We start from the raw sequence: 20,499 nt of genomic DNA on the forward strand, positions 1-20,499 counted from the left end.
AAAAAAGCAAGACGCTTTTGTTTTGGCGGAGAAATTATTAGAGCGCCTACGTGGTGATGAACGTCTTAAAATGATCCCCTCAGAAGAGCATTACATTTGTGCTACTATTCTGGATCCACGCTACAAAAAGACGCTGGCAGGCCGAACATTCTTTCCTTTTGATGATGAAGATGTTACAAAGTACAAACGTTGGCTAGCCGTGTCAGCCAAGAGGTTTGAAAGAGAACGGCAGCAAATTGAAGGAAAAGGCAGTACATCAGCATCAGCAGGCCATCCCCAGTCAAAAGAATCCACTTCTACACCTGTGGCTGTGGCACAAGTGACCTCTCAGCCGTTAAAGACACCGGCAAACGGATCATCTGCACCAGACACAACAGTAACATTGGATGCAGTAGAGGATTGGCTAACTCGGCTTGGGTTTGGTTCTCAAAAGGTCACAGGAAAAAGTAAGCAAAGTGGAGGAACCTTGGAGGACCTTGAGTCGATGGTGCAGGATTATCTGAATGACTCAACAGAGGTCTATGTTAATGCTGACCCATTGGCGTATTGGCATGGGAAAAAAGAATTGTGGGCACAGATCTCCAACCTGGCTATAAACTACTTGTCTTGCCCACACGCATGCATGTATTCTGAACGTGTTTTCAGTGCTGCTGGTGGCATTTTAACTTCCAAACGGAGCCGCCTCTCGCCCAAAAATATGGAGAGGTTAACAATGATCAAGATGAATCAGCACCTCATACCACCAGATTACAAAGTACGAGAAAGCACGCCGGATGAAGACGAGGAGGACAGCAACGTAGATGAGAGAATTTCTTCTCTGTTTGGTGACACTGACCTCATCCTGCCTGAATTTGCAGAGTATGATGACGAACCCTTATTCTTATTCCCTGACACCGAACCCTGAAAATGAGACAATGAATCAATAACTTTCTTTTTCGTCCTTATTCACTTTTATTCCTGTGTGTCTGTCTTTCTTTGTTTTGCACAGTTAATATAATTCAAACTTTAATCACCTAATCACAAAAACAAGCCCATCAGCAGAACTGTCTTCACTTGTTTGCTTATTGATTTGAAGGTGCCGCAGTCTGCATTCCTCAGGTTCACAAGTTCACAAGAACATGCTCCTCTATCCTCCTCCTCCAGACTCCTATTACCCTCAAAGCAGAGGGCTGGATTACGCCCAATGAAGAAAGACTCTGTACTTGTGGGGGTATTCTACTTCTTTGCGGGTGAGTTGACGGCTCTGGAGCCATTGCTGGGAAGCTCTAATACCGGATAAAAGTGCTTTGGACCAAATCGGAGGCGAATTGTTTTTTGCGTTGCCTTTGAGGTGCTCTTTGTGGGGGTTCCGGGTGTTTGTGTGTGAGTTTTGGGGTCTGCGAGCACTGCTGGGACAGTCTAATCTTGATTGCATTTGCTTTTCAGGAAATCCGTGGTGGAAAACGGGAGTTATGACCTAGCTGCACAGCGCGTTTGGCCCGAAGGCCGATAAATATTGTAAGTATGATATTTCCCTTTTTGGCTGTTCGGGGGTGTTGTGCTTTTTTGCGGGTGGGTTGGCGGGTCTTGGGGCATTGCTGGGAAGGTCTAATACCGGATAGAAGTGGTTTGGACAAAATCCATAAGGAAAAGCCTTTTGGCACTTTTTGTAACTTAGGGTTCGTTAGGGTTAGCCCTAGCAGCAGGATTGCATGTGTTTCGGGGTGTTCTAGATTTTTGCAACTGAGTTCTGGGGTCTTAGAGCACTCGTGGGAATGTGTAATTTTGGTTGCAAGTGATTTGAAGAAAATCCATGGTGGGAAAGGGGGGATTTGGCCTAGTTAAAGAAAGCCTTTGCCACTATTCTTAACGTAGGGCTCGTTAGGGTTAGCAGTATTTGTATTGCATGTGTTTGGGTGGGGGGGTTTGCGAGTCTTGGAGCGATGCTGGGTATGGATACTTTTGCTTGCTTGCAAGTGGTGTGAATACAATCCACGGTGGGTAAGGGGGTATTTGGGCCTACTTTTACTTTCAAGGTACGTTTTGTCACCAGTTTTCTACTAGGCCTCGTTTTTTGAGATCTGATTGGGGGTTTTCTACATTTTTGCGACTGACTTTAGTAAGGGTCTGGGTGGGAGCACTGCTGGGAAGGTCTAATTTTGTTCTAAAACACAGTTTACAGTACACCTAGCTTGAGGGGAAAGATCCGCTAAATTAATTTGCCCATACTTATTTATCCTTCAAAAGGAGACTCAGACAGTGTACGCACTTTCAAAAATATTGTACTGTCTATTAGGAAACTCAAAGTGTGACTTTTTGCACTACACAGCGTACATACCTTATATTTATTTATCAGTGGTGTTCTAATATCACTTCCTGTTTTTCCATCAATAATTACAGGCCGGGTTTCAGTCTGTGCAATGGGAAAAAAAGGATGGAGTCAGGATTCACATTAGCGAGCCGCAATTCAGCATCCGCCAGGCAGGCAGTGGACAGGGTGTCTTCTGGTCACCAACATTGATGGACGAAGCGTCAGCTGGAATGGAGGAGTGCCGCTAATAAGAGGAATAGTTTGATGCGTGCAACTTACTTACCAAATTCAACAGGACAACTACAACAACATACAGATACAATATCCATTGTTTTCTTCTATGAGTGTGACTGCATTTCTTGGATCTCTCTCTGCTTCTAAATTGATCCCTACAGCCATTTTATAGGTTTTACTTCGGCTATTTTTTAAACCTAATTTAATGTAAGAAGTGTTTCTCTGAGTGCAGAGATAGGCAAGTGAAAACGCTGCAGCCCTGTACTGTCGCATCACGGTTGTCAAAAGTACTACTTACTTTTCACTAACAATGCATGCAGTAGTGCATGCACTTCCTTTATGTCACGTAAAAGATTTATGGTTAGCTTTGTACCCAAAGATTTCTTTATCTTCAATTATTGTTTGTCCATGCTGTGCTTTTTTTTTCTTCTCTCAACAAAACCTACCCAAAAAGAAACCCCCATTCCCATCCATTTTCCAAACCCTAACCCTCTTCTCCCGGGCTGTGTGGTTTTGATTGATGTGTGACTAAATGACATCAATAATTCCACACACTTGCTGGGGAGGATAAGGTCATAGCAACAGGCTGGTGAAGGAATCCGAGGATATATTCTAGACTTACTCAGCTTCAGTACTATTTCTTATAGTAGTAGCCAATGTCAAAGAAATTCAACGCAAGCACTAGTTATACTTTCAATACTTTACCATTTGTTAGGCTACATTGTGGCACTGTTCTAGTGTACTGTCACCTGCTATATTCTCTATCGTACCGTTGTAATGCTACATTAAGGACATAGGCATGCAACTGCCACTGTGTCACACCACTAGTACCACCGCAATGAGGACATTTCATCCGCCCAGGATTGCCAACCTTAATCGCCATTTCCCGTGGAGCCAGCCCTGGGCCTAGCCCTACTTTCAAACACAAATGACAGGTAAGATAAGCGTTTGGTGGGAGGTAGTATTATAACGGAGTATTAGGAGAGACGAGAGATTGACGGTAGTACTACTTAAGTCCTAGCACTCTTGAATTCACTTACTCTGTGAGAGGCACTTAGTGTTGAAAACATTTAGCCATTTACACTTAAAGGAAGAAAATGACACAGACTTAAGTTTCAGGAACACAAACTTTCTGTTAAACCCCCACCCACCAGACTCAAAAGCAGAAAAAAAACAGGTATGCTCAGATAAAGTTTCAAAAAGTATATTTTTGTAGCCCTAACAAAATAATCTCCCGCAAGACCCTCCCTAACCCCAACGATTGTCCTTCAAAAGTCCCAAGAACAACCCAACTCCCAATTCCCCCCCCCCCCCCAAAAGTCTCTAAAAAAGGGGCAAGGGACACTACGGCAGGCTGCTGTTCACTTTTGGGGCCAGAGCATCATACTCCTTGCGGAGGGTGTCATGGTCGGAGCGGATGCCCTCCACCAAGGTCTTATACGTTAGGACCTCCTGCTCCAGGTAGGACACTCTGAGGCATAAGCGGTGCTGGCGTGCCTTGTGACTCCTGTGGGGGGCAGCTGCTGTCTTTGCTGCTCGGCGGTGGCGGTTGGCTTTGGTAGCCCGGCTCCGTACCGCTGGAGCACTGCGCTGGCTGGCAGCCCGTGGGGGCCTGGAGGAGGATGCAGCTGTCCCAGTGGATGTTGTACCGGTAGACTGCGTGTCCTCCTCCTCCAGGGCCACCAGCCGCCGATATTCGGCGACAGTGGCATCCAGCCTCCGTTGCCGGGCCATTCGAGCCAGCTCCTTCCTTGATGGTCTGTTTGATTTGGAAGGAGCAACTATATGAAGAAAGAAATACATAGTATGTAGCCAATGCTCCTTAAGATTAACACAAAATGATTGAGCAGAAAGTTGTGTCACAGTACAAGTAGCAAATTGAAAGCACAGTACATAACTATTGAGGACAGTATCTATCTAACCTCCCACTTCTTCATCCTTGCTCTAACATTAGTGGGAGTTTAAGGAACAAATTCTACGAGCACTATGGACTTCCATTACAGTCGACTATGACAGTACACCAGTCATATTCTTCTTCTTCTCTCTTGTTTAGAAAATTGGTACGTTATCTTATGCAAGCCGGCATAATGCCAGCGCAGTGAACTTGCACCCAAGAAAAACAGACGCACACTGTGATGAGTGAGACAGACTTGTGTTACTGTACCGGTCCAGTACATGCAGGTGGTGAAGCTCTTACTTTTCTTTTACGGGTGGCACTGAGAATACTCTGTTAAAAGGGCTACTGCTTAATTAATTTAGCTTTCACCCTACAGTGCAAATGAGTACTAGAAAAGGAGAATGAAGAAGCTAAAATTCTGATTATCTATCATTTCGCATGGGATGTATTTGATTACATATGGGATGACTTTAGGTGCTTTGCTTATTATTGAGTGAACAGTGATACACCCACATATGAATGACTTACTACTACTAAACTAAAGTTATTAAGAGAGGTAGGGAGTGTCCACCGTAAGAACCGGATATATGCTGTGCTTGCAGTTGCAATACAATCTACTGCTACTATTCATGGTAGTATTTGGACAAAATTACAACTTCTTTTCCTTGCCTTTCATACACTGGAATGGACGTGCGGTGTGGTGTTAGATGCTCTTCAAAGTAACACTTAGTTCATCCAATGACCGTCTACTCTCTCTAGATACACATATGCTATCTAAGAGTATATGCTATCTAAGAGTCAGATAGTACCATGATCCAGGCATCCATCCATTCAAAGTATATGCACACATACAGTTTCTGTTTCACCCACCCAGGCTGTTCTCCTTCCACCCATCCTTGCTTCATCATTCACCCAGCCATGCACCATACCATATTCTTTCCTTCCCAGCCACCTCGGGGACCAAGCAAACATATATCATTCTTCTTTGCCAGTCATCATTAAATTTCTCGTCCTTCCACACTTACTTACACCCTTTTTTCGCTTTTCGTTCATCCCATCCATCAAGTTCATCTCAGATCTGATTGGGATTCTTCTCGCCAAAAACTACACAGCTAAGTCGTAGTACATTTAGAGGAGGCTACTACCTGGTTGATTTATAATACACCCGCGCAGGCTCCTTGCACTTGCTGGTGCGCCCCCTCCCACTCCCAGAGCCCCAGATAGCAAACTCTGCAGTCTTCAATCTCAATAAGTAAGGAATATATAGCTTACCTCTGCCCGCCACCACCGTGTGAACCCTCACAGGCACACTGGTGTCGTCCGGCACTTGCACCGCATCCTCCCCAGAAGTGTTCCCCTCATCCACCACCACCACCTCCGCGCTGGCCCCGCCACCAGATGTTCCACCTACAAATTACATTTAAGAATGTTAGAATACACCACTCACTACTATATAATATTTGGTCTAGGAATAAAGAAATGTTAAAAAAACAGCAAACAATGTAATAATTTGTGGCTGTCTACTCTAAAGTAAAAATGTCCCTTTTTCCAGGGAAGGCTGTTGTCTTGCTGCACTTTTTGGCACAACGGATGAATGCTTGCTTTTTATTTTTAACACGCACCACTTTTTCTCCTAACAGACAGAAGCTTGACTTCTAAGAACACGAGCAAGATCAAGTTCAAACCAGGTGAGAGCTCGGCTCGACCACAAGAAATGTGTCCAATTAATCATCAGCACTAAGCACTTTTCCATTTTCAGTTAAACGTTTACTTTCATGACAAACTTGATTTTAATAAATGTGTTTACTTTTAATAAAGCTTTTAAACTTAAATAGACTCTGTGGTTTTTGGTCCTCCAGAATAGAGTGGCTGAGCTAAAGGTTTTGGAATTTTTGCAAGCATGAGTCCGTTCCTCTGACACTTCTTGACTCTGACTCCATTCTCTTGTCCTGCGTTGGATAATCTAATCATAATTGGGGATCAATCATCGGTGACTTTGGGAGCTAAATGACTCTGCCACACTATCTAGTCAGTAAGGAGATTGGGGGTTCAACTACAAAGTCTGTTATCACTGAGGTATGTGGAAAGTCTAACAGCGCCTATTATAATTGATAAGCTAAGCAATGCATTATTTAGTGTCCATAGTTCTGTTTGTGCAGATTTGTCCCTGCAACAGTAGTAGAATGGATTGTTCTGCTATCCAAACCAAAAGTAAAGTAGTATCTTATTCTTTCTTGGTGGTCATTCACCTTTTTTATTGTTGGCTATTGTCAAAGGATAAACATTTAGAAGACTTGAAAAGACAGTATGGACAATCCCAGAGAACTGCACTCAGTGCATAGAGCTATTGCTGACTAGAATGGGAGTCCAATGGAATTGCCAAATGTGCAATCTTAGTTTGCTACACAGACAGACTAATAAGAATAATCTAGTAATACCACAGGGAGTCATAGTCGAGGCAGGATAAGAATTTAGATCCAGTCTACAAGAAGATCAAAGACGATTTAGAAAAAATCGAATGAGGAACGCTAGGAAAAAATAGGTACTCTATATTAAAATTAAAACTTACCGGGGACAGCAAAGGAGCCCTCGCCTGCCCGATCCTGGCCTGCATCCTGGCGAACAGCAGCCTCCTCCTCCTGTGTCCTCTTGCCCCTGGGGGGAGCTGATGTACAACATGAAAGAAAGAAAGACCAGAAAACATGGATGATATTTGTCAACCAAATCAAACATTTCAAAAGAACAATAACAAAATATTTTGGCGAAATAGCAAATAGACAACTATTCCACGGGATATATTGACCGATCTCATGTGGTCTACTACGTTATTAGTATTGCTTGATTTGCGGACTGTCGACTTGGAAAGTTCTCATGTAACTCACTAAACAAAGTACTAAAAAGGTTTGCCTAGGACTGGCAGGCAGCAGTCCGCAGCACGCGAAGTGACAGACAAAGTCCATCGTGATTGCAGATCAGCGACAACACTAAAGTTTCCTACTACATTAACCAGTCATTAAAATACTCAAACTATCAATCCACCACCACTATTTCTTCTTATCGCATGTGTACATAGGAAGGACTGGACTTGAGTCTGTAGGGGCTGATTTAGAAGCCCCTTGCAGCACTTTTGCTCCATTGTTGCGTGACTTTTGTGACTCAGCGGCAGAACAAAAGAGGCGCCATGGTGCGACGTATATTAACAACGTGACGCATATGGGAGATGCATCACGTTGTAAAGCCCTGCGCCATCAGGGGGCGTTCCGGCGCATGGGAGGGCGTTCCTGCGCAGGAACGCATCCTAAAAGTGGCTGAGGGAAATCTACAAGATTTCAATCAGTCACTTTGAGGACAATGATGCGTGACTTAAACCCTGCGCCTGCTTGAAGCAGACGTACGGCTTGACGCAGCATTGGGGAGATAGGGCACCCCAGAGCATTGCTGGAGCTGCACCATCGTTGCGACGCAACTCCAGCAATGCGCCGCCTTTACGGCACAGATGCGTAACGCTTTGGTGACGTTTTGGGCCCATGGTGCGCCGCATTGTAAATACGGTGCACCATGGGTGGTGGTGGCGTGGCGCACAATTACTGGCGCATCCCTGCTACTTTGCAGGGATGCGCCGGTAATTAAAAATCTGACCCTTAGTGTCTAGCATTAGGCAGTTCTTTAAACTACACTCATGCATAATTTCACAGACCAATGAGCACAAAATCGAAAACAAATAAGCATAGTAGCAGCGCTACTGAGAAGGAGAGCAGTGCACCTGAAATGCACAGAAGATTTTGAAATATAATTTACCTACAATGTAATCAGCAGCATTATTGCTCTTGGTAAAAAACAGAAATTTGCAAGATAATAACACACAGAGCAGGAGAAAACATAGTAAAGAAATAGCTACTACTACTCACCAATCCCGGGGAGCTCAAGGCCGAGCAGGTCGAGCAGATCACGTTCCCGGTCCAGGAAATCCGTCCAGCGGTGGGTGGCCTGGTTGTAGGTGCGCCAGACCCGAGAGTGGTGGTACATGGCCCGGCACACCTTCTCCCACCGCTTCCGGCGCTCCTGGATCCCGTACCCGCTAGCGATCTTGCCGCCTGCCATGATGGTCCTGGGGAGGCGGCGCTGAACATAAAAAATTAGTGTGGCCACCTCCTCCGGGCTGGTGATCTCCCAGGGTGCGACCTGCTCCCCCCTCGAACGCCCACACGGGAGCCGGGCACGGGGTGCGGGACCCTTCCCCTTCTCGGGATGCTTCCCGGCTCCCTTTACCATGGTCTGGGCAGAAAGGAAGCTAAATAATAAAGAAAATAGAATAGGGAAGAGAAGAGAAGAAAAGAAAAGAGTTTAAAAAAGTAGTTTAAAATTAACCAAAAATAGCATAAAACACAATAATATAGAGCTAGAAAAATAGAGGGATAGATAATAAGTAAAATAGATCCAAAAAAACTTCAAACAAGCAAAGGATGGCAGAGATTCAGAGAGGATACAAAAAGCATGCCCAGAACCATAGCAATGAATGAGAAACAAGATGGCCGCGCACGTTCACGGCCGCGTGGGTAAGTTCGCGCGAGATTTTCCTTGCGAGCACACGTGAAATTGTACTAGCGAGCCGCACACTTTGCAAGATTACACATCGCGCCCGGAAACGGAAATACGTCATGCAAACAAGATGGCCGCGCCCGTGAACGACCGCGAGGGTAACTTCGCACCGTTGCGCTACAAGCGGCTCGCTAAAACGCACAAAACCTTGCGAACTAACACGCCGCAAAAAAACAAATCGCATATTTGCACGAATTTGCGGCTTCCGAATTCGATCTTGCGCAAGTTCGCGCCCCGCGAATCCCGCGAAATTGCAGAAAAACGAGTTTTGCAAAACTGAAAGCACTCAGCAGGTGCAAAAGTTCAAACTCATCATTAGTAACCATTCCCTGTAGTGCTTCCTGACTGGGGCCCCTCCAGAGTTCAGTTGCTAGTTGCAACAATTGTATGACCCTGCTCTGACCCTCACAGCAGGCTCATAGAATAGCTACAAGTAGGCCACAAAGGTCCTGGAAAAAAAAATTGCACTGCAACAGAAAGCAAATTACTGATAGGAAAGCAGGTGCCAGACTGGAATTTTAAAACAGTGACACATTAATAAACCAACCCCAAATTAATTCATGTCAGTTGAAGCAGGGCAGGTATGCTTGCTTTCCCCCCCCATAATCTACAGTGATGATGAACCAGAGGGTGGCATTGATGTACCAGAGGGTGGCATGGGTGAAACAGAGGGTGGCAGTGGTGAAACAGAGGGTGCTGGGAACCTGTGATGATGAACCAGACGTAGAAACAACATAGTCGCAACCGTTGCGAGCCGACAAGTAAGTTCGCAATTGCGAACTGGTACCAAACCCTCGCGAACTGACAGAAACCCTTGCGAACACAAAAAAAATAAAAATCCGCAAATTCGCGAGAATTCGCGGATTTTGCTGATTGCAAGTTCGCAAATACGCAAATTCGCGAACGCCAGATTCGCAAAATTTGCCCATGCTTAATCATAACCTGTGCTTCAGGTGGGCTATATTCGGGCAATGAGGTTCCTTCCGAAATGTGTGTATGGAGTGCATGGCGCAACTGAATATAGCGGTAGAACTGAGAGGCATGGAGGGAGAACTGGGTCTGTAATGCTGAGAATTCGCGAATGTGGCTCCCACGCCAGATATCTCCCAGCTGGGAAATTTCAATAAGGTCCCAGGCTCTAAGCCCAGAGAGAGTGGTGAAGTCTTCGAGCTGTGTTCCGCACCACAAGGCGGTATATTGGGTCAATCTGTCCGACCAGCGGGTGTGACGCATGGAGGCGCGCCATGCCAAAAAAGTCCCACAAGAAACTTCCGGCAGAGTGTGGAGGATGGCAGAGCTGTAGAGCATCCCTTGAATACCAGAGAAACCCAGTGCATGCAGTTCCAGGCGGTAAGCCGGATTCGCCCAACCACCATTGAACCAGTCATGTACGGTAAGAAGCCTGGTCGCCAGATAATAGAGATGTAGGTTCATCATTTCTAACCCCCCATCAAAGGGCAGAATCCTGCATTGATTGAGGGCCAATCTCGGCCTTCGACCCCCCCACAGGAATTTAGTGGCCAAGCCATCCATCTCATGGAACCAGGACCGCGAGAAGAGGAGGGGCATGTTTTGGAACATACCCGTTTCACCAGAGGGCTGACGTTGAGAGACCATGCAAGCTCAGGGAGAAGCATCACCCAGATCCTCAAGTACTTGAACGAATGCCGCCAGAGAGAGATATTATTTACAAGAACTTAACACCGCCGTAGAGTACATTTTTGGACACTATGGAAGCTTCTTTTATTGCCTTATTTACAAATTGCCGCTAATTGCAGTTAGCGGCACTTTTCCATGGTAAAAGTGAATTTTCAAGATCGCCACTTCTGTTAGCGAGACATAATGCAAATGTGATGTAAGGTAGGAGTTCCTGTGAAAGAACTGCTGCTAAACAGACTTCGCGACATTTACAAGGAAATTCCAGTACCTCGATAACCACTAAAACTGCTGCTAACTCAAATTAGAGGCAGTTTTTTTAGGATCAGAAATAGCTAGTCTTAAAATTGGTGCAAACACTTGGGCCTCCATATAAGATGTCTTGATGCTGGACAGCGCTGCAAGGAATAATGCTATGCTGCCCTACGCCAAAACAAAAGGTCAGGGTTGCGCCCTATCAATAAGATAGGGCGCATTTCTGTGCCCTATTCATGAAAAGTGCTGCATCACCACGATAAAACAGCTATTGGACACTTTTCACTACGCCCTCCTTATGACAACATGGCTGCGCCATTTTTGCTGTACGGCAATCCATGTCACAATCAATGACATACGTCTGCAATCCTGACGTACCTATCAGCGCTAAAGTCACACATTGCTGCAGTTGTGTCGCAAGCATGACACAACACCAGCAATGAATTGGGACTGCCTATCCCTATGGCTCTTACGTCTGCCACGAGGCAGGAGTACGTTTTTGACACAGTGGCATCCTAGAATAATGAACCCCTTCCCCAAGCGCCTTGAGACCCTCTGGGTGAGTAGTGCGCTATATAAATGCCCGAACTTGAACTTGAACAGTGAAATCTGATAGATTTCACTGCACCACTCCTACGAGGCTTTGTTGCGTGGGAATAAACACCCTCCATACATCATACCTGATGCAGGTATAATGTGGCACAGGGCTTTACAGGGTCACGCATAGCTCAAGATACGCCACTTCGTAAAACGGCGCAACATGGAGCAAAATTCACGCCGCAAGTATGTCAAGAAAATGACGTACCAGCGGTGTTAAACTGTTGAAAGGGGCTCATGAATAAGCCCCCCTGTATTTATCCCCTATGTTGACACACAGTGGCTGCCATGCGCCAACGCAGGCACCCTTGCTTCACTGTGCAATGGTGACTGTGTTGCGGAGTAGGTTAATGTTGTACAGAAAGGGACACCTACCTGCACAAAACCTATCAACCCAGGGTATTTCCTCTTTCACTGAGTGCTGCAGAATGCTGCACACATAGAAAAAGTGAACAAAGAGGAAAAATGAAAACATTTATTCTTGTAGTGCCTCCCAAACGTCACCCTTGGGGTGGTATTAGATTCTGACGCATTCTAAAGGTTTACAGTTTCTCGTAAACCTGCAGATGCTTCAGATTCCATTGATTTGGCATGGAACGGCCACAGCAATACCCATTGAACCAGTGGCAGAATGGCAGAGGAGCTTTGCCCCCTTCTTTCAAGCAGTGCGAGAAGAAGAAACATAAAATGATAATAACTTTCAGTTATACCATTTTATGTTTGTGCTGCTTTGCAGGCGGTGCTGCTCTGCTCTCAGAGCAGGGCATGGGAGGAGTGGTTTGCTCACTCCTAAGTGCGCAATGGCTGTTTTACCAGTCCTCCTGGGCTGCAAAAACTATTCATGTGCACTTTACCCATTCTCCATGCAGGCTGCATTACAGTCTGCATGGAGAACATGCTCTGGCCCCCTTTCCCTGGTTGAGCATCGAACCAGGATACAATCATGCTGCATTGCAGGACCTAACTACAAGCTAACTTATATATTTTAAAAATGTTTAATTTATAATGCACAACCTCCCGCAATTGCGCCCCCCTGCAATCCCATGCACCCGCCCTCGCCTCGTAACCTGCAAGCCATGCTGACCGCCACTGCATGGAGCGCCCCTTTCACACTGTTTAATGCATGACAGGGTCACATATTTCTAAGTCCATGAAGTGTCGGGATCCTGTCACTGAGTGTAATTGCACATTGTTGGCGGCGCATGAAGCTCCTTCTGCCTCTCTCTCTTGTACAACCTGTTGCAGATTGGGGGTGACTTGTAGTTGTGGCGGGATGCCTGCTTCTCCTACGCCTCCCAGTACAACTGGTTCCATGAATGACAGCTTGTTGCGAAGACCCTTCACTCCCAGTCCACAGCACCAGGCGACCAGTTGATTGCAGCCAGGTCCAGTACTGTTCAGCTGTATCAATGATTTGCGTGTCAACAACTGAGATCACTCGCAACCTTTATGGGTATAGGAGGTAGTGTTTGATGCCCAACTCTCGAAGGCATCGCTTGACCACTACAGACAAGCTCCTCTGCTTCGGGTGGCATAGTCATCAACTCATCAGACCCGCCAAGAGGGCCTCATTCAAAGACCGCCTGGATAACAACGCACATAACAGCAAAGAGCTATTCAACATCGTGAAGGAACTCTCCAACCCCAGCTTCAACACCAACGACATCCCTCCTTCGCAAGACCTGTGCGACTCTCTGGGCACCTTCTTTCACCTGCTAGATCGCCGACATCCACAACAGCTTCAACGCCACGACTGCCCCGACAACCACCGCCTCCACGACCACCACCTGCTCTAACCGCCTGCTCTCCTGGACCAGCATCAATGACGAGGACACCAGCGAGATCATGAACACCATCCACTCCGGATCACCGTTAGACCCATGCCCTCATCACATCTTCAGCAAAGCCAGCACAGCCATCGCACCCCATCTCTGGAAAGAAATCAACATCTCCTTCGAGACAGCAACCTTCCCAGAAAGCTGGAAGCACGCCGAGATCAACGGCTTACTCAAGAAACCCAAGGCAGACCCCAAGAACTTCTGACCCATCTCCCTGCACCCGTTCCCGGCAAAGGTCCCAGAGAAAATAGTCAACAAACAGCTGACCCGTTTCCTCGAGGAGAACAGCATCCTGGTCCCGTCCCAGTCCGGGTTCTACAGCAACCACAGCACCGAAACCACCCTCATCACCGCCACCGATGACATCAGGACCCTGTTTGACAACAGAGAAACAGCAGCCCTCATCCTCCTGGACCTGTCAGCCCCCTTTCACTCCATTGCCACCGAAATCATCTGCAGTGTACCCCCAGGGCTCTCCCCTCAGCCCAACGCTGTTCAGCATCTACATGACACCCCTCGGTCACATCGCCCGACAGCACAACATCAACATCATCTCCTTCACCGACGACACCCAGCTGATCATCTCCTTCACCAAAGACCCCCACACCACCAAAACCAACCTCCACGAAGGAAGGAAGGCCGTCGCCGAATGGATGAGAAACAGCTAACTGAAGCTGAACTCAGACAAGATGGAGGTCCTCATCCTCGGCTACACCCCTTCAGCCTGGGACAACCCCTGGTGGCCGACAACACTAGGAACAGCCCAGACACCCACCGACCATGCAAGCAACCTAGGGTTCATCCTCGACTCCGCCCTCTCCATGACTAAGCAGGTCAACGCCGCCTCCTCATCCTGCTTCAACACCCTCCGAATGTTCTGCAGGATCTTCAAATGGATCCCCACCAAGACGAGAAGAACAGTCACCCAGGCCCTCGTCACCAGCAGGCTGGACTATGGAAACGCCCTCTACGCAGGAACGTCGGCCAAGCTCCTGAGACAATTGCATTACATCCAGAACGCCTCAGCACGTCTAATCCTTGACATCCCCCGCCGCAGCCATCTCACAACCCACCTGAGAGGCCAGAACTGGCTCCCCGTCAACAAGAGGATAACCTTCAAACTCCTCATCCACGCACACAAAGCTTTCCACAAGACAGGCCCAGCATACCAAACAGACGACTCAACTTCTACACCCCCACCTGCCAGCCCCGCTCCACCAGCCTCGCCCTCACCACAGTCCCCCGCATCTGAAGAACGACCACCAGTGGCAGATACTTCTCTCACCTTGCCGCCAAGACATGGAACACCCTCTCCACCAACCTACGGCAGACCCAAGACCTACTGGCCTTCAGAAGACTCCTCAAGACCTGACTCTTCGATCACTGGCAGCACCCCCACTCCCCCAGCGCCTTGAGACCCTCACAGGTATGTAGTACGCTTTATAAATGTCATGATTGATTGATTTATAGATTGATTGGGTTATCCTCTTTCGCCTCCCCCAGCTTGCGTACCTCCCTCCTCAGGCCAGCATCATGATCACTGTAGGAGGCGGAAGATAATGGGTCTAGGACCTGTCCCAGGAAGTGTGAAGATCTCCGGCACTCGTTGGGCCTGCTCAGCAGCAAGGAATTGGGAGAGTGCACCTGCTGGCAGTAGGTCACACAAGCTTGTCTAAGTATATGCCACTGCATCAGCACCTTGTGCTCGCTCAGGCAGAGCCAGACCCCTCACTTTGTTACGCTGGGAGTGTCCATCTACAATCTCTCCTGTTCTGTCCTGTGTCTTCACATGTGCCATTAGTTGCTACACTTCCAAAACTGCGCTCAGGGTACTTGGAGGGACTTTGGCCAGTTCTTGCTCGGTGTCATGTACCTTGTAAGTCAGCTTGTGATGATCTACACAGTCAGGGGCGAAGTCGACTTTGATTTTTTCTATGCAGCCCTCAAAAGAAGTGCCCTCTTGTTCGAGGGAGGTATCCGCTTTGAGTAAAGAGTCTAGTTTGCAGTCCAGGCTGTCCATTGTCACCTGCCCTGGTGGCCAGCGATCCCCAGCCACTCATAGTCATAGTCAAAATCCTTTATTCAATCAAATACAAAATGATCATAAAAGTACATATGTAAAAACCAATTTCCAATATTCAATTTCATTTAAAATCAAAAATGAAATAGTTAATTTTATCCTTAATAAAAATGTACAAATTAAATCTATAAAAATGGACCGTTTCCATGGTTTTACTCCTATTATATACTTTTCATCCAGTAACTCCTTATAACGCTGGGTTTTTCCTTTTTTTCATGCACGCCTATTGAAACGAAGCTAATGTTAAACAAGTCAAAGGATCAAATAGACTCTTTAAACAAGCATTTGCAATGCAATAGGTCTCGCATTAGGAAAGTTTGAGCTATTGGTCTTGTAAATGACAATTTTTTTATTTATGTGTTGGTTTTGAAAATAGCTTTGTCATTTACAATGCCAATAGTTATAACTTTCGCAAATGTGATACCTATAACCTGGGGTTGCGCTGAGTGATGCTGTGGTAGCGCTGAGTGATGCTGGGGTAGTGCTGAGTGGTGCTGTGGTGGTGCTGAGTGATGCTGTGATAGCGCTGAGTGATGCTGTGGTTGTGCTGAGTGGTGCTGTGGTGGTGCTGAGTGGTGCTGGAGTGGCGCTGAGTGGTGCTGTGGTGACGCTGAGTGGTGCTGTGGTGGCGCTGAGTGGTGCTACGGTGGCGCTGAGTGGTGCTGTTGTGGGGCTGAGTGATGCTGAGTGATGCTGGGGTGGCGCTGAGTGATGCTAGGGTGGTGCTGAGTGGTGCTGTGGTGGTGCTGAGTGGTGCTGTGGTGGTGCTGAGTGATGCTTGGGTAGTACTGAGTGATGCTGGGGGGGCGCTGAGTGGTGTGGTGGTGCTGAGTGGTGCTGTGGTGGTGCTGAGTGATGCTGGGGTGGCGCTGAGTGATGCTGTGGTGGTGCTGAGTGGTGCTGGGGTTGTGCTGAGTGGTGCTGGGGTGGCGCTGAGTGATGCTGTGGTGGTGCTGAGTGGTGCTGGGGTAGCGCTGAGTGATGCTGAAGTAGCGCTGAGTGGTGCTGGGGTAGCGCTGAGTGATGATGTGGTGGTGCTAAGTGATGCTGGAGTGGCGCTTAGTGATGCTGGAGTGGTGCTGAGTGATGCTGTGGTGGTGCTGAGTGATAATGTGGAAGGGAAGGGAAGAAAGAAAGAAAGAACAAAAGAAAGAAGGAAGAAGGTAGGAAGGAAAGAAAGAAAGGAATGAAAGGGAGGGAGGAAGGGAAGGAAGGAATGGAAGAAAGAAAAGGAAGGCAAGAAAGGATGGAAAGGAAGGAAGGAAGGAAAGGAAGGAAGGAAAAGAAGGAAAGAAAGGATGAAAGGAAAGAAAGAAAGGATTCTAATTGCAAGTGTCAACATGAACAGGCTTGTTTTGAAGATGTAGTCCCCAAATTTGAGATTCCACGACAGAGAGGGGCAGTGAAGGACGGGGAGGCAACAGGCAGAGGCCACGCGCGGCAGACATCAAAGGAAGGGTGGGAGGGGAAAAAAACGCATTAGCGAGTGAGAAAAGCTATAAATACCAGGGGGGTGGGGATGCAGATTGCCTTCAAGCTTTCAAGCCTTTGAAGACAAATGATGGTGGTGCCTCTGATGTAATCACCAACACCCTTAAAGTACAAGACCACAGAGAAAAGATAGAGGGAGAGGGGTGGGGGGTGGGGGGGTAGGAGCGTTCATGAAGGCCATACATGTAATAAATATTCACAGATGTTTTAGTTTAACCAGCCTATGATGTCAGAAGGGATGTCCTGAACTAGTTTCTGGCACGTAACTACAAAAGGATAAAACATTGAACACATTATGTGGATTCAATCTTTGCAAACAATCGATATCAAAATAAACCAAACCATGAAGTGATGCGAACCATTGCAAAATTGTATTACATTAATCATCCCAAAGTTTTAATTACAGCTGAACTCCGCCTGCGCCACGAGACACGCTGTGTCTGATTTGCAATCATGATAAAGAACGAATGAGTTTGAAATCCGCTTCACACCTTTCCTATTAAAAGTATTACGTTAGTGACGTTAGGTTCAATTACAAGTCATGCAGTTGTGTTACCTCGTGGCTTTGCATATGACATCATTCACAAAGAAAAATAATCAGCACAACAAACATGCTGTTGTTACACTACATTGTTTTCTTGTTGGTGTGCTCAGCGTTCGTGTTTGAACGACTCATATAGGTGCGAAAAAAACGCATGGGCAATTGCACGCAACTTTCAAAGGGTGAAAAGCTACGTTTTTGCCATGTACAATCAACAAAACAAAAATATGTACCCATAACAAAAAACAGCGCATAATATAACCGCATGCGAATTTCAAGTGCTCATGTTTTAGATAAAAAGTATTACACGTCTCAAATATTAGTTTACATCCCCGGCCTATGAAATGTGCAAAAATAACTATGTATACGTCATTTCCGCACATAGTGTACTAGCCCGGTCTACGTCTGTCTCATGTTTCTACACGTAATTTAAGAAATGTACAGCCGCAAACATTCCTGGCCGGGTTGTAAAATAAATCACACGCCAAAAAAAAAGTGTTACCTAGTCCCTCGTCCATGGCGCTGCACCTCGGGGAGCAGTGGACAATTCCTGCCAAAGGGCCCAGCAACAACCCAAGCAGCACGATCATCTTTACTCGCTCTTTGTGTAGGAGATACAGTGATGTGGCAGTCTGCGCTCTGGTGCGCGTGTTCTTTGTGTCTGACTGCCTGACAAGGCAGCGGTGTAAAAAGCACATGCGACTGAAACTGCCTCCTTGAAAGGAAAAAAAATAAAAGTACACCGGAAGGGGGGAGGATGTTGAAAGAGACACAGCCTGGCGGCCGTGAAACTGAAAGTACGGTGAATAATTAGGGGGAAGGAGAAATGCGAGACACGGAAAGTGAAAGTACGTGGGAGGGAGGCTGATGGCTTTGATGTGGACGCGCGTTCCGCCCGAGTGCACCACATGACCTGTCCGAAATCCACGATGGTTTCAGACCTTGGTTTGCCCTCTATATCTCTCGCCAGCAATGCGCAAGCGCATTGGCAGGCAAGACCTAAAAATATAGTGCTACCCTACATTGTTTAAAATCCATCTTCTGTAATATCGGTTTTGAATAGCTATTCCTCTCCTTCTTATACAGTTTGCGGAATAAAGCAAGGTGCAGTTCAGTTTGTCTTGACAAGTTGTCACAAGGGCACATAGTTAAGTTAGCATGGTTATATATTTTTCCAGGATAGCCAAACATAAGTTGGATCATATTCAGACAAAACCTTAACAATATGAATCTATGGTGTGCATTTGTAACGTCTGACAGATAAAAGAAATATCCTCTCTCTATCACCGGGGGGATTGATCTATAATTTACCATTGCCTGCTTCTTACCATGAATTTTCCTTCTCTCATAATCTACCTTCATCCTAAACAAATTTTTGACCTTTTATTTGGAGATCTTTCTACATTCAGCTGGATCTTGGAACAATTCAGGTAACCCAATTTTGTTCAGGAGTTTTTCTACGTAGCACAACCATCTGGATCTCCTCCAGTTATCCATATTTAAATTCTTTATTGTTGTATGTGTCAGGGGGAGTGTGTCCCTTCTCCAGACTGCTTGACACAAAAGGACAGGGGGCAATTGTATTGAATCAATGATATAGGGGAGTCCCAGTTCTTTTTTTTTTGATTTCAATAAGATTTTATTGAGAAAGAATGTTCCAAGTAATAAAAACCAAGTACAATAGAGGTGATACATTCTGACATAAGTGAAAAGGAGAAGCATATACATCACTTAAGAAATAAATAAAATAGATGTAAATAAAATTAAGTTGGGGATATGAACCAATATCGACTGTCAGTAATCGAAAGCAATACGTATCACTCTCTAAATTGAGGAAGGGGACAAGGGAGGAGGTAGAAGAAAAGAAAGAAAAAAGAAAAGAATGAAGAAAACACAGCAGAAAGAGAGAACGGGATGAGAAGACAGGAAAGCTGAAAGAAGAGAAAAAAGAAGGATTCCCACATGAGCGACCCAATGCACTACACAGAACAAGCAACAATTAGACAGACGAATCAACAGGGAATTGAGGTACTAACCCTTTCGAGGAGAGTTCCATATAGTCATCCAAGGCTTTCCAAACCCCTTTAGAGATGGAAGGCGACAGGTGTGCTAGATCTACTGAGGTGTGGGCACTGCGTAGGAAGGATACCCACGCCCACCACGTATGGTAAGAGACAGACGAAAAGGATTTCCATTCCATAAGAATGATTTTAACCGCTACAGTTAAGAGAAGATCTAACAGTTGTAATTCTATCGGTTCTAAAGGAAGAGGAGTAGGAGCAGCCAAGGGGCCTAGTAGGACTATAGGAAAGGAAAGCTGGAGTTCAATATTAAAAATAAGGGATAAATGTTGCTGAATAAGGTCCCAAAAAGGTTTAAGCAAGGAACAATGATAAAACATATGTGGAAAATCACCAGTCACCAGGCCGCAACTCCAGCAAAGGTCGTCGTCTTTAAGGTTGAGCGAATGAAGACGCGCAGGCGTCCAATGGAGAAGATTGATCGAGAAAAATTTAGATTGCATTAGGGAAGGAGCTATTTTATTACGGAGAGCCAAATTACCAATGGATTGCCAAGCTTCGGATGAGATATGATCTGTGATGTTGTGGTCAAAATGGCGCGACCATTTTTGTTGTGCCACCGTCTGATCAGGAAGCGAAGTGGAAGACAAAAACTTATAAATTTTGGAAGCAACATGACCAGCTTTGAGCCAAATGTGGAAAAGCGAAATGGTGGAGGAGGAGGGGTGAAGACAAGTTTTAGAAACAGCAACCTTGATTTTCAGAAAGGTATAGAAGTCAAGATTTGTTAAAGAGTGTTTATGTGCTAAGGTAGAAAAAGGTAAAGGGTCACCAGAATCACTATATAAATGTTGGACAAGAGAGATTCCTTTTGCAGCCCAGTAAGACATGAGGGTGGGAGAAATAGTAATCTTGATTTTGGAATTTCTCCAAATAGAAGACCACCTTGTTTTATGCAAAGGAATTGCCATTTTCCTATCTAATTTTTTAATTGCAGTAA

This window comes from Lissotriton vulgaris, unplaced genomic scaffold, assembly GCF_964263255.1.
Source record: "Lissotriton vulgaris unplaced genomic scaffold, aLisVul1.2 SCAFFOLD_888, whole genome shotgun sequence".
In the NCBI taxonomy this organism is placed as follows: Eukaryota; Metazoa; Chordata; class Amphibia; order Caudata; family Salamandridae; genus Lissotriton; species Lissotriton vulgaris.